The sequence below is a fragment of the Bactrocera neohumeralis genome, chromosome 4, assembly GCF_024586455.1.
Source record: "Bactrocera neohumeralis isolate Rockhampton chromosome 4, APGP_CSIRO_Bneo_wtdbg2-racon-allhic-juicebox.fasta_v2, whole genome shotgun sequence".
In the NCBI taxonomy this organism is placed as follows: Eukaryota; Metazoa; Arthropoda; class Insecta; order Diptera; family Tephritidae; genus Bactrocera; species Bactrocera neohumeralis.
Genome location: NC_065921.1, coordinates 55,511,407 through 55,524,467, shown reverse-complemented (window position 1 = coordinate 55,524,467; position 13,061 = coordinate 55,511,407). Strand labels below are relative to the sequence as shown.

Genomic DNA, 13,061 nt, shown 5'->3' with positions numbered 1-13,061 from the left:
TTGTATGTATGTCAGTTGCTTTTTCTCGCCGGCATAACTTATGCCAGTTGTTATGATCGTTGGTGTAATTTTTTTTCCGATTTGTATTGCTCACCGGCACATTTTGTGCGAGTTGCTTTTGTTTTTCAATTATTTATTGTCGCTGCAATAAAAATTGTCTCAGTGAGCTCGACGACTTACAATTATGTATGTCAGTTGTTTCGGTCTCTGACCGTTGGTGTATTACACCAATTTTCGTGCTCGCCGGCATATTTTATATATGCCAGTGGCTATTCCTTGCCACTTGTGCTTTTGGTTTTTTTTTTCATTTAGCCCGCCGACGTTCACTTACATAAGTATGCTGCTTTTTTTTTACATATACATACATATGTATGTACGTCAGTTGCTTCGGGCTTCGGCATATTTTATGCCAGCTTCTATTTACCTATTTCATTTTTTTTTTCCTTTAGATTTTCACAAATTTACCTCGTCGCCACTGTAACAACTCACCTTTACCACCAGTAATAAGACCAATTCAGTATTTATTTTGATTTAAACTTTATTTCATCCAACTTCAGTTTCCTACAACCTTTTACTTCATCGAACCAAAACAGACCTCCCTAACCGCGCCATTTTCATTCCTCTCCGAATCTCCAGGCGCTCCCAGATCTCTCGCGCTGCCAGATCTCCACAAGAAGGATAGAGAATAATTTGTGGCCGAAATTACGAAACTAATGGAAATTTCTCGTAAAAAAGTATACAGCGCAATCAAATCATGTATGGAAAATTCCCAAGTATTGGTCAAAGGTAGGATTCGGAAGCAAAGGTCACGTAAAACGGATGCCGTACAGGCGCTGTTATAGTAAGAATCGTCAAAAATTATCCATTTAAATCATCACGGCAGGTAGCGACTGACATCAACCAATCATTGTGGTTAAAAATATCCTCTAGACTTTTCAGAAGACGTCTGAATCAAAGTGGCAATTTCAAAACGACTGATCTTCGCCAAAGCTCATCAAGAGAAAAGCTAAAATTTTTGGAAAAATGGACCAGATGGCAGAATATTTTTACATCGTCCTAAATGCCACGAATATAATCCTAGGTACACTTAGAAGACGATAAATCATGGTGGCGGAAATATTATGGTTTGGGGAGCATTTTTTTAAATTGTCCACCTATTTTAGGTTGTGCCATTTATGTGCCCAGCTCATTATATCAAAGCTTTCGCATTTTAATGATTATTTTTTTTTAACAATGAATTACAACTTCACTTTGTACTGTTATTGAATACAAAGAATGAACCTTTTAAAAAAACCCAAACACTTGTTATTTATTAAAAACATTTATGATACTGTAACAAATGTAACACATTTATGATACTGTAACAGAGAAAGAAGATATAAAAAATGTGCCGTTTATGTGTCCATAGCTGTACATTATTATTCTGAATAACTTTTTTATACCGCAGAAAAAGCTTTGTATTTTATTGATAAATATAATATTATATGAAAATAGTTAACATTATGAAGCATTACTTGAAATTAATTTTTTTAGGATTTCACTGAAATGTATTTGCAGATAAGCAATTAGCTGTTCTTGGTTTAAACTATTCAAGGGAACTTACTTCTTTTTCTTCTCTTCAAAAAGCTATGAAGTACTACCGTATCTAAAACAAGACTGTCGCGCTGTAATAATACGGAAAGCTATTCGAGTGCCTTTCAGCAAAATCTCTCCAAAGGCAGATATTCCACCGTAACTTTATCTTCCTAAACCATCGACATCTACATATGTGAACACGTACTTAGCATCGCACACTGCCATTAGTACAATGATAACGTTTTCTTGTACATAATTGTAGTATAAAGATCCGCTATTTCTTGGACTTGTTTTATGCATGTGCCTCCCATCTATTGCTCCCAAGCAATTCGGAAGGCCAGTCTTTACATAAAATTATATTCAATGCCTCTAAGTTCGTGTGAGTTTGATGGTGACAAATATACATCATTTAATTCATCCCAAATAGCGTCACATGTTTCATACTTATATTATTTTCCGAACGGTTAAAACTCCAAGAAATCCCATTGAAATTTCATCCTTGTGACAAGAAACTAAAATTGCTAAGCGCTAAAGAATACCAGTGTGATAATTATTTCACATTGACTTACATTAATGTTACCGACAAAGGAGTCTCGGGCTCCACAGCTGTTCTATTCGAAAAACGTTCTAGTCGTTGCTTTAATAACGACAACAATAAATTAAAACAAGAAAAAACGTTAACTTCGGCTGCACCGAAGCTAATATACCCTTCACATGTGCATATCTTTTGGTAACTATGTGTTCAGTTTGTATGGAAGCTATATGCTATAGTAATCCGATCTGAACAATTTTTTCGGAGATTATATTATTACCTTAAGCAGTAATCCATGTCAAATTTCGTAAAGATACCACGTCAAATTCGAAAGTTTTGCATACAAGCCCTTGATTCCGATCGTTCGGTTTGTATAGCAGATAATTGCTATATATGTAGCAAGCATTTGATTCCGAGCAGCAGGGATAATGGGATGCCCAACTTATTCCAGTGTGAGAGCGCCTGAAAATAAGCGTTTTTTATAACATTTTCCATTATGGCCAGATCGAACAAAATAAGAATTTTTGGGCATTTTAAACTAAAACACCCAACATTTATTACGATTGCAAATTATTATATATTGGACTTTTAATATATGACGAAACTACTTACATAAATCCTTTTTTATGGTTTTATGGTATATTAAAACAACTGACTTTTGATCTTTCAATACTTAATAAGGAGAATTAAGCCTGTTAGTTCTCAATTATCAAATGTTGTTAATCATTTGTAATAGAAAATTAATTCTATTATGCATCAAATTACAAAACGTTTCATGAAATATATATAAATTTCGCATTTTCTTTGATTTTCATTGTTTTAAATTTTTATTAGCGATCTTGAACAGCGGCAACAAATTCCTCCGTTTACATATTTTTTTGGTAAGATTTCATTCTGGCCATCGCTCGTTTCCAATTGCTAAACGTCAAAACCTCCCCAATCCAGTCAACTGTCAAAGTTTAGGTGGTTTTGACGTTTTGCAATTGTTCTCTCACTTCCAGTGAGAAAGGAGTTGGACATCTCTTTATCTCTGCTCGTAATGTTCTCTGGCAAGCCGTGAAACGTTGCGGGATTAACCTCAAACAACAACAACACAGCACTGAGTGGAATTATGCCGACAAAAAGGCGCAAGAAATTGCAATCTTTTCTGCAGACGAAGTAATGGCATGATATTCGATTAAGTTAGTGGAAGAGTAAAATCTAGTCAAATCTGAAAGCAGAGAAAGACTACTGAAACCAGATCTGGGGAGCACGGTGATGCCTGTATAATTCAAATTTCAATTTTGTGCATTTTGTACGAACGCTTAATATTTGTTTTTATTTATTTCCAGTGTCAGCTACTGTCGAAGAACCTGACTTATGGTCATATAAAATTATTTCATACATATTTTGATATTTTCGCTCGGTACTCATAGAGTTTAAAAGAAATTTATCAAAACACTTAGTAGCTGTTTCTCCATTAAGGAAACTACTTTGTTTGCATTTTTTTAGTATTGAAGTATTGAACTTGTATCATTGGAAACAGTATACCAGAAGAACCAAGATTCAAAAGTTTCAAAATATATTCAGAAAATTAAATTGTGTAGGATGAGTTTATCTCTTCTTGGGTAGCAAGTCGTATAACTCTAGCGAACTTGATTCTAATGGGGAAATATGCAAACTTTAGTTCCTCTTGGCCATCTGTATGTTTTTCTTTCATCACATGATTCAATTTCTTAATTTAAGATTTTAACAGATATTTTAATAAGTACGACATCTATATAAAGCTTGAAGGAAGTAATTCGTTGGCGTAAAGAAAACGTAATTCAACATAATCAAAACCAAAAATATCAAAATGGACGTATTGAGATTAACCTTCAAGAAGTCGCGCGTAGTCTTTTCGACCGCCCATGGTGAGTAAAGTATTATAATTTTTGTGTATATAATCCCAGATATTTGGTAGCTCTAGTAACTTGAGGTTAGTTCATTTCCAATCGAATGCACTATTTCCGTCTCTTTTTTAAGCTTGTCGACTGTTTATAGCGAGCATTTACTTCAGTTGCCTCTCTGTGCACATTTCCTGATATAATAAAGTGTTGCAGTTATTGGTAAAAATGGCTAAAACAAGAATAAGTGAAAGTGAAATAATGAAATTTCTCCTAGAGGAAGATGATGAAAGTGCTGAAGGATCAGAAGTCTCTGCCCACTTATCTAATGTGGGATGTAATGAGGAATCAGAAATATGTGAATGTAGACCAGATGTGGAATCTGATCAAGAAATGGAACATTCAAACGAAGAAAGTAACTCGGAAGAGGAAAACATTCCTTTGGCTGATAGAGCTGCATACTTCATGGCACGTGATAATGTTACAAAATGGAAAAAATCAAATAGTGATAGAGTCAGGTATCGACCCCATAATATTGAATCAAGAGGCTGGTGTTCTTGGAAAAGGCATGGGCGTAACAACATCTATAAAAGCATGGGATTTGTTCTTATGCGATAAAATTATAATGACAGTAGTAAAATATACTAACGAATTTATACAGAAAAAAGAAAGCGCAAACTCCAGAGTTCGAGATTGTAAAACTACCGATTCTGTTGAGATTCGGGCCATGTTCGGATTATTATATATTGCTGGAACCTTACGAATGTCTCATGGAAATTTGGAGGATGTGTATAGTGATGCTACTGGTATTGCCATATTTCCAAATACTATGCCTTTGAAAAGGATGAAATTTCTTCTAAACTCTCTCCGGTTTGATGATGCATCCACAAAAAGTTTTCGCCGAGCTCAAGATAAAGCTGCGCCCATACGAGAAGTGCTAAATATGTTCACAGAAAACTGCCTTTCTCCTTATTCTGTTAGTAAGAATGTTGTTATAGATGAAATGATGTGCGGATTCCGCGGAAAATGTCCTTTTAGACAATACGACAAATCAAAACCTGACAAATATGGGCTAAAGATTTATGCACTTGTGGATTCAAAAAAATTTTACACGTTGAATATTGAGCTTTATGCTGGGAGACAACCAGAAGGACCGTTTCAAATCAGTAATTCAGGAAGTGATGTTGTAAAAAGGTTAATTTCACCAATTTCTGGAACCGGACGAAATTTGACAATTGATAACTGGTTCACCAGCATTCCTTTGGTAAAAGATTTAGCCACAAATGATAAAATATCTGTCGTTGGCACTTTGCGTAAAAATAAAAAAGAAATTCCCCCTTGTTTCATTGCGAAGGGAAAGCCAGAGCATTCTAGTCAATTTGGGTTTTTAAATATTTCTACCCTGGTATCGTATGTACCTAAAAAGAACCGATCTGTTGTTCTGATTTCATCACTTCATCGTACAGCTGAAATTGACACCAGCACTAACGAGAAACGAAAACCAGCCATTATAACTTTTTACAACAAAACAATAGGTGGAGTTGATGAAGTAGATAAAAAAGGTCAAACTGTATTCCGTATCAAGGAAGTGCAATAGGTGGCCATTGACACTCTTTTTTTCGCTTGCTAAATATTGCTGGAGTAAACTCAATGGTAATTTTGAGAGAAAATGATGCAGTTATCGAAAAAAGACGTACATTTCTACGCGAATTGGGAATATAAATGACGAAAGAACATATAAAAAGAAGAGCTTATAAAAACTTACCAAGAAATTTGAAAAGAAATATAAGAGGTTTTTTGAAATTAGATGATGAGCCCAATAGTGAGGCAAGTACATCCGAAGCCAGTAGTGGAAGTGGCTGCAAAATATGTCCAGCAACAAAAAGAAAGCAGACAAAAACCCAATGCAAAATCTGCGAAAGAAATATTTGTCGAGACCATACGGTATTTATTTGCAATGAGTGTTTTGTGACGGATGAATATGATGAATCTGACTATTGAACTATTCTAACTTTCTAATAAGATATTAATGTATTTACATTCTTTTCAATATATTCTATGAATTGTTATGTTTTCCCCAAATTTTTAAAAAAATTTGTTTGGTTTTGTGTTAAGATTGATGAATTTGCATTCAATGAATTATATTACTCTTTATGTTTTTCCCTCATTTAAAATGACAAAACAAATACTTTTCCTGTAAAATATTATTTTATGATTACATAATAACTAAAACTAATAAAAAAATGAATTCCACAACTTAATCCACTTTAAATTTCGCATTTCAATTGAGGCGTCGAAAAGACTACGCGCGACCGCTTTTGTTACAAAAGATGGCGCGCCCGCTTGAAGGTTAATATATAAAATATACAATTTTCCAGATTATGTTTTGATTGGTTTTCGTGAATATGTATGTAGGATTTTCTTTATTTCCAAATTAAAGTGCCCTTTTGGACTTCAAATTGTTTAACTTATTTATATCAAAATCCATAGAAACATGTCACTTAAATTAGTAAATGGTCACCTAATTAGCACAGAGTGTCCGCTACGCTCAGCGTTACAATCAAGGAAAAGAAATATATCACTTAAATTTACAAAATGTCACTTCAGTCAGCACGGTGCGTTTTGCTACGCCCGGCGTTACAACCAGGTAAATAATATCACTTAAATATACAACATGTCACTTAAACCAGCACGATGCGTGCCGGGGATAAGGGGATGTTAAACTTATTCCAGTGTGAGAGCGCCTCAAAATTAGCGTTTTTTATAACATTTTCCATTGTAGCCATATCAGAAAAAAAGCTATTTTTTGGGCATTTTAAATAAAACACCCAATTCGCATTTTCCACACCACCTATGAGGTATGCAAAAGGGCGCGTTACCGAAGTTATTTTTGGGTGCTCGGTTCCCCAGTAGGCCTATATCACCCATTAAAAATTTATTTACATAAAAAAAGAAAAAAGAACAAAACGATAACAATTCTTATATAATAGTATAAAAAAAATAACAAAAAAATATCACTTCATATCACAGTATCTTAATATAATACTTAAAACTATAAAAATAAACGTATATACAAATGCCAATATTTAAGCCCCAAATTCTTATTTGTAATTAAAAACTTTCTAGTCCTTATCGTTCTAACTTTAGAGCCTCTTAAAGCGAATCTGCTTAAAAAATCTTATTTTAGTATAAAATATTTGGCTCATTGCAACGACTAAAAAAGGAAAATAAAAACTACAAATGTGAAACACACAAAAATTTATTCTTAAAATTGGGTAATGATAAATCTTTATTTAAAAATTTTGTCACAAAATAAATTCTAATTCTAATAAATAGAGCAATAACTACCTTTGGGTCACAGTCTTCACAACATAAGAAGGGCCTAATATCTTTTAATTTAGTAAAAATAATTTCTCCTAATCCTATTTTATGACAATTTCTGTCAAATTCCTCAACAAATTTTATTTCTAAATTATTAATATGTAAATGCAACAAATTCTTGAGGCGGCTTCACTAAGTTGTATTTATCGATCTGATTTTGGTGTATGAAGATGAATTCATCAGAAGGAATTTCATCTCCTAAATAAGGTAATGGCAGGAGGCATGTGTGCATTTTAAAAATTTTCAAATAAAGGTAGCCGCAAAAATAATTAAAAGCATTTTCCTTTAAAAAGTTAATTTCTAAACTACTATCTAAAGTAATGGATCTAACAATGGAGTGTTCGGGCCGTGGTAAACCCTGGAAATCCTGCCAAGAAAGGTCACTTAAAATGGAATCATTGCACACATTAAGAAGAACATTATGGCTATGTTCTGAAATAACTGTGGCTTCGGGTTCTAAAGGCAGCTCACAGTTACCTTTTGTTACGATATTTACGTAACGTAAACCCCACGACTTCCTAAATAAACTAGACAACATGAAAGGTGTAACTCTGGTACCTCCCCTACTTCTAATCTGACCAAAAAAATGCTCTAAGCTGTCCTGACATAGTCGTCTTGTCTTTAGGTAAGGAAATCCTGAGTGTGACAGCAATCGCCACAATCGTCTTAAACCATTAATATTAATTAACCACCCCTTAATAAAATTGAAATTATTTGTTGTGTTGTTTCCTAACTCATCTACGACCCGAATTGTTTTTAAAACTTTTTCTGCCTCATCTAAGAACTGATTTTGCTCTGGGGAACTTATAAAAACTTTTTTAGTGGGTAAAATGGCCTCAGTGAAACTACTATTAAAAATATCGAATAATTTATTGAAAAAAGAAACGAAATCCGCGGTATTAATAAAGCTCATACTATTTGAGCTTAAGGCTCCCGAGCTGTAAAGAGAAAGCATACCTGAAGTGACCGTATTACTTAACACTTGAGACGCGAATTTAACTTTCATTTTTTGAAAGGTATTGGGGTAAATATGAGCATCGGTTAATTTATGCGCACACCGATAACTCGACTTAGAGTCCTGTTTATAAAAATGGATTATATCTGACCAACATACGCGACTATTTTTATAATCAACTTTATTTTTCATATTTTGTAAGCAGTTTCGACTACATTTTAATAAATGGGGGCTATCGTAAGAAAAACATATTTCCTTACCATTAACGTTGAAAAAAGGCTGTGACATTGGAACACCTAACAAATTGGCTAAATTTTGAAAATTGGTACCCTGGTCACAAACAAAATGGCAAGGAACTAGCCCTATATTTTGAAGTTGGGTAATGGCTTCAAGAATATATTTCTTGAAGACATCCCCTTTACATGAGCCTCTAATAAGGAAATAAGCTAACGGGTGGGACCAAGGTTCCCCACCTATACCTTGCACCATTATGGTCATTGCAGTTGTGGCTATTCTAGATGTGCGATTTTCATCGCCATAATCTTCAAGACCTATCACCCTATCAAATTTCCTATCATACTGCAAATGACATTTCAGTGACATTTCATCACAAGAAATTGATATGAACTTTTGTTCGAAAGAAAATCCCTTACTCCTAATTTGTAAAGACTTTATGCTGCTTTGGGTACAACCAGGGAAACAAGGCCAATCTGCGACAAAATTATGTAACGTAATTTCCGAGGGAAAACTGAGTCGGTGCTTTAGGTAGCGGTAAGCGATTGGCGACAAAAAAAATACACCCAAAGCTAAGGTTTTAAGAAAACTATCATATCGCCGACCTTGACTTTGGCGATTACTATTAAGAAAGCTACTCCTAATACAAGCACCTAACTGAGGAGGAACTTTGCTGCAAACTATCTCAAGAGGATCTGACTTTTCCCTAAATGAACTACTTCTTAACATTTCCCTACATCTTTCTAATTCAGTAGCCATTTGGACCAACTGAGCTTTTAAGCTCCTATTCTCCTGTTCTTTTTCATCTAATTTTATTTTTAAAATCCTATTCTCTTCCCTCAATTTTTTTTTCTATCTGTCCCTGCTGTCAGACCCCTACCTGTTTGCGCGGCTTTTTCATTATTATTTAGTAGTTCCTCCTCAAGAAGTAGCAGAGGCTCCAAAATATTATCGCGGTCTTCCCTTTCTAAAAGCGGAAGCAGCTGCCTCGATGCACCGTTTGCATTTGAGGCAGATCCTTCCATTTGGGGAAAAAAATCTTCAACGCCCATTCAATAGGTTTATCAAAAAAAGAATTTGGGGCGTTAAACATTGGCTCAATAATTAAATTTATATCCGGAACGGCTCTCGGACGCAATTTTTTAGCGTTACGCATTTCTTCAGAAAAATGCCGCTCACACGCAAAAATGTGTTTAGGTGTTTTTTCATTTTGATCTTCAAAAACACCTAAACGTTTGAGCCAACACTTACGCCTATTAAAATAAACAAAATAAAATACGAAATTTTATATAAAATCATAAAATATGTATAATAATAATAATAATAGTGCAAAAAGTGCATATTTAATGAATATTTTAAAGTACGATTTTTTTTATAAATATCATAAATATTCAAAGATAAATCGTTACTTTAAAATAATTTATTTAGTTAATTAACGGCAATGGCAACAAATTGACAATTAAGCTCTGAACACGTAGAGGGCGACAGACTGCAAGCGACATTTGTCAAATATTAAAATACACACGTTCTTAAAGACACAGTTATTGAGGCAGCTGCACGACTACATAACTGTGTCCATAAGAACGTGTGTATTTTAATATTTAACAGATGTCGCTTGCATTCTGTCGCGCTCTACTTGTTCAGCACATAACACTTAAAAACACACGTAAATTCAATCCAATCCGAAATTACTATTTTCATTGCACAATCGAAACACTAATTTCATCGAAATTTTTAACAAATTCACAAACACTTTTTGCGCTATTTAACGTTTTTTACTCACCGTTCGAGATCCGTTCCACTGTTCGGAAAACTGAATATTCTGCCTCCCTCGCTGCAGCCAGCAACACATTTCTTCCAACTGCTGGGTGTTTTCGGCATTTTGTCTGTAAAATAAAATAAAAAAGTATTAAATAAATGCAAATTTACTTAATAAAAATTAAAATATACTTACAGCTTTCAATCTGCGTGCTGTTTCGCATTCGGTATTCTTCGAAATAATGGCCGTTACAAATGGAGACAAAAAGTTAAAAATGTCTCCATTCGAATAATAATTTGGCGGGATTTTAATCTGGTCGTCCCTCTTTTCCAATTGCTAAACGTCAAAACCTACTGAACTTTGACAGCTAATCGAGTTCAGTAGGTTTTGACGTTTAGCAATTGCTCTCTCACTTCCAGTGAGGGAGGAGTTAAACATCTCTTTACCTCTGATGCGTGCCGCTACGCTAGGCGTTACAATCAGGAATGCATTATAGAAACCTACAATTAACAAATCCTCTCATTTTCACCCACACATATGCAGGCGAAAGCTTATAGAATGATAGAAATTACATTAAGAATGCCATAGAATGAGGAAGACTCAGGGCAAAAGCCCGGCACTTCATTAGGGTTTCCTAAATATTCTACTACTAAAACGGCCAAATGCCTAAAAAAGGCAGAGTGTGTTGCCGTGTTATGCTATACAATTTATTACTTTAAGTACGTTTTTGTTAAATTTTCAAATATATTTCGATTATTAAAATTAATAAAAATTAAATGTACCTAGTTTTGATTAAAATTTTATTTATTGTGTCAAAATATTGGTAAATCTGTTCTATTTTTATAAAAATATTTGAAGAATATACATATATATTTTTGCTTAAATTATTGCAAATAGTTTTGGTAAGTATTGTATATATTATATGCGTGAATTATTTTATTATTTATTTAAATCTCTGTGCCGAAAAATCAACTATTTCGATCAGGTGATCTCAGATGTTGACGACCATATGATTCTTTTGTTACTTGGAATGTCATCATACTTTTCTCACTATGATGGACGCGAAGCCGTATCGCCCACAAAGTTCTTGTTGTCCACTATTTCGAATCCACTATTCGATGTTCGAATAAGTGGTTGCCAATTATTTACTAATTATGTTAGTTAAAATTCGGATGTTAATTCTAATCCTACATGTATACATGATGAGGTCTAAATATGGCCAGAATTTCTTAAATGGCGGGAAATGTGTGAGTATACCTTAGCCACATCCTATTGGCCGGGGGCTTTCATGATCAATAGAAATTCAAAAGTTCTATCAACTCTTAATAAATACATCACTCATCAGGATGGGTACCATTTCGCAGTAGAATATTAAACAAGCATGCAAAACCAACAAAATAAAGTAAAACAAAAGCTAACCAACAAAACTAATACTACTTAGACAATGGTGTGATTGGAGTCAGATACGTTATTATAGCAATTATTGTTGCTAGTATGTGGATATGCACAACAGTAGTTATGCAAACAAAAATGTACATATGTACATATGTATATAAAAGAAACCACATATATATGTACATAAACACGAACATGCATGTACCAAAATTGTTGTACAAAATAGTGAGACTTTTGTAGAGATTTCTATGTAAAGTATAGTGTTTGATTGTATAATAAAATGAAAGTGGTTCAGACGTCATTTAAAGATCACTCTTAGTATGAATTTCCTCACCTCTTTGTGGAACACTTATGACTAAGGCTCATACAAAAGATCCATTCCATTCAATATTTAATTCACTCACTTACACATGCAAAGACTCAATCATTACTCTGCAGCAATGACTTTTACTCGCATCCAGTTAAAGTCATTGCATTTCAATTTCGTAATGACTGACCAGCGTTGTGGCAGCACCTATATCCATGCATTTTCAACTTCATTCCCATCCACATTATTCTTTTGTCTTTGCAGGCATTGATGTGCCACTGCTGACTATCGCGTCTACTACCGTTAACTTTCCGTCCATTTGCCCCTCGCTTGGTTGTGCTTTGTTATTGTTTTTGAGCTGAATATGCCATATCATATTTACCAGCTGCAAAATGCCATTTACAATATTCTGAAATTTAGTTTGACGCACAAACCTCGCTTGACGGATGCCATACTATGTATGTATGCATATATTCGTACATGTGTATTTATGTGCTTTAGCAGACGTGCATAACTGAGCTGTATTATGTGGCTAAGGAAATCTGCTTCTATTTCACCTTCGAACATACAGAAGTTTTCATATACGAACTCGTAAATAGTTTTAAGTAAAAAATAATAAATTTTGATTTTCGTAATCGGCTGAAAAATTTCTTTTAGGAAATTCCGTTAGTTCTGCTTTCTCCGGAATGGGTAAGGCAGAAGCAAATGGGTCTGGTGGTGAATGAGGGCAAGACGAAATATTTTCTGTCATCAAACAAACAGTCATCACATTCGCCACTTGGCTCCCATGTCACTATTGACAGTAATAACTGCGAAGTCATAGATAATTTGTCTATCTTCTAACCAGTGTTAACAACAATGTCAGCCTTGAAATCCAACATAGAATAATTCTTGCCAACAGATGTTGCTCAGACTGAGTAGGCAATTGAGAAATAAAGTCCTCTCGCGACAAATAAAAACAAAACTCTATAAGTCACTCATTATTCCCGTCCTGCTATATGGTGCAGAGGCATTAACAATGACAACAGCTGATGAGTCGGTGTTACGAGTTTTCAAGG

At 34.3% G+C, this 13,061-nt stretch overlaps 1 pseudogene; it reads right to left on the bottom strand.

Annotated features, from left to right (window-relative positions):
- Nucleotides 1–1,626: 1,626 nt before the first annotated feature.
- LOC126755771 (uncharacterized) lies at nucleotides 1,627–2,251 on the bottom strand (annotated as a pseudogene).
- Nucleotides 2,252–13,061: the final 10,810 nt, after the last annotated feature.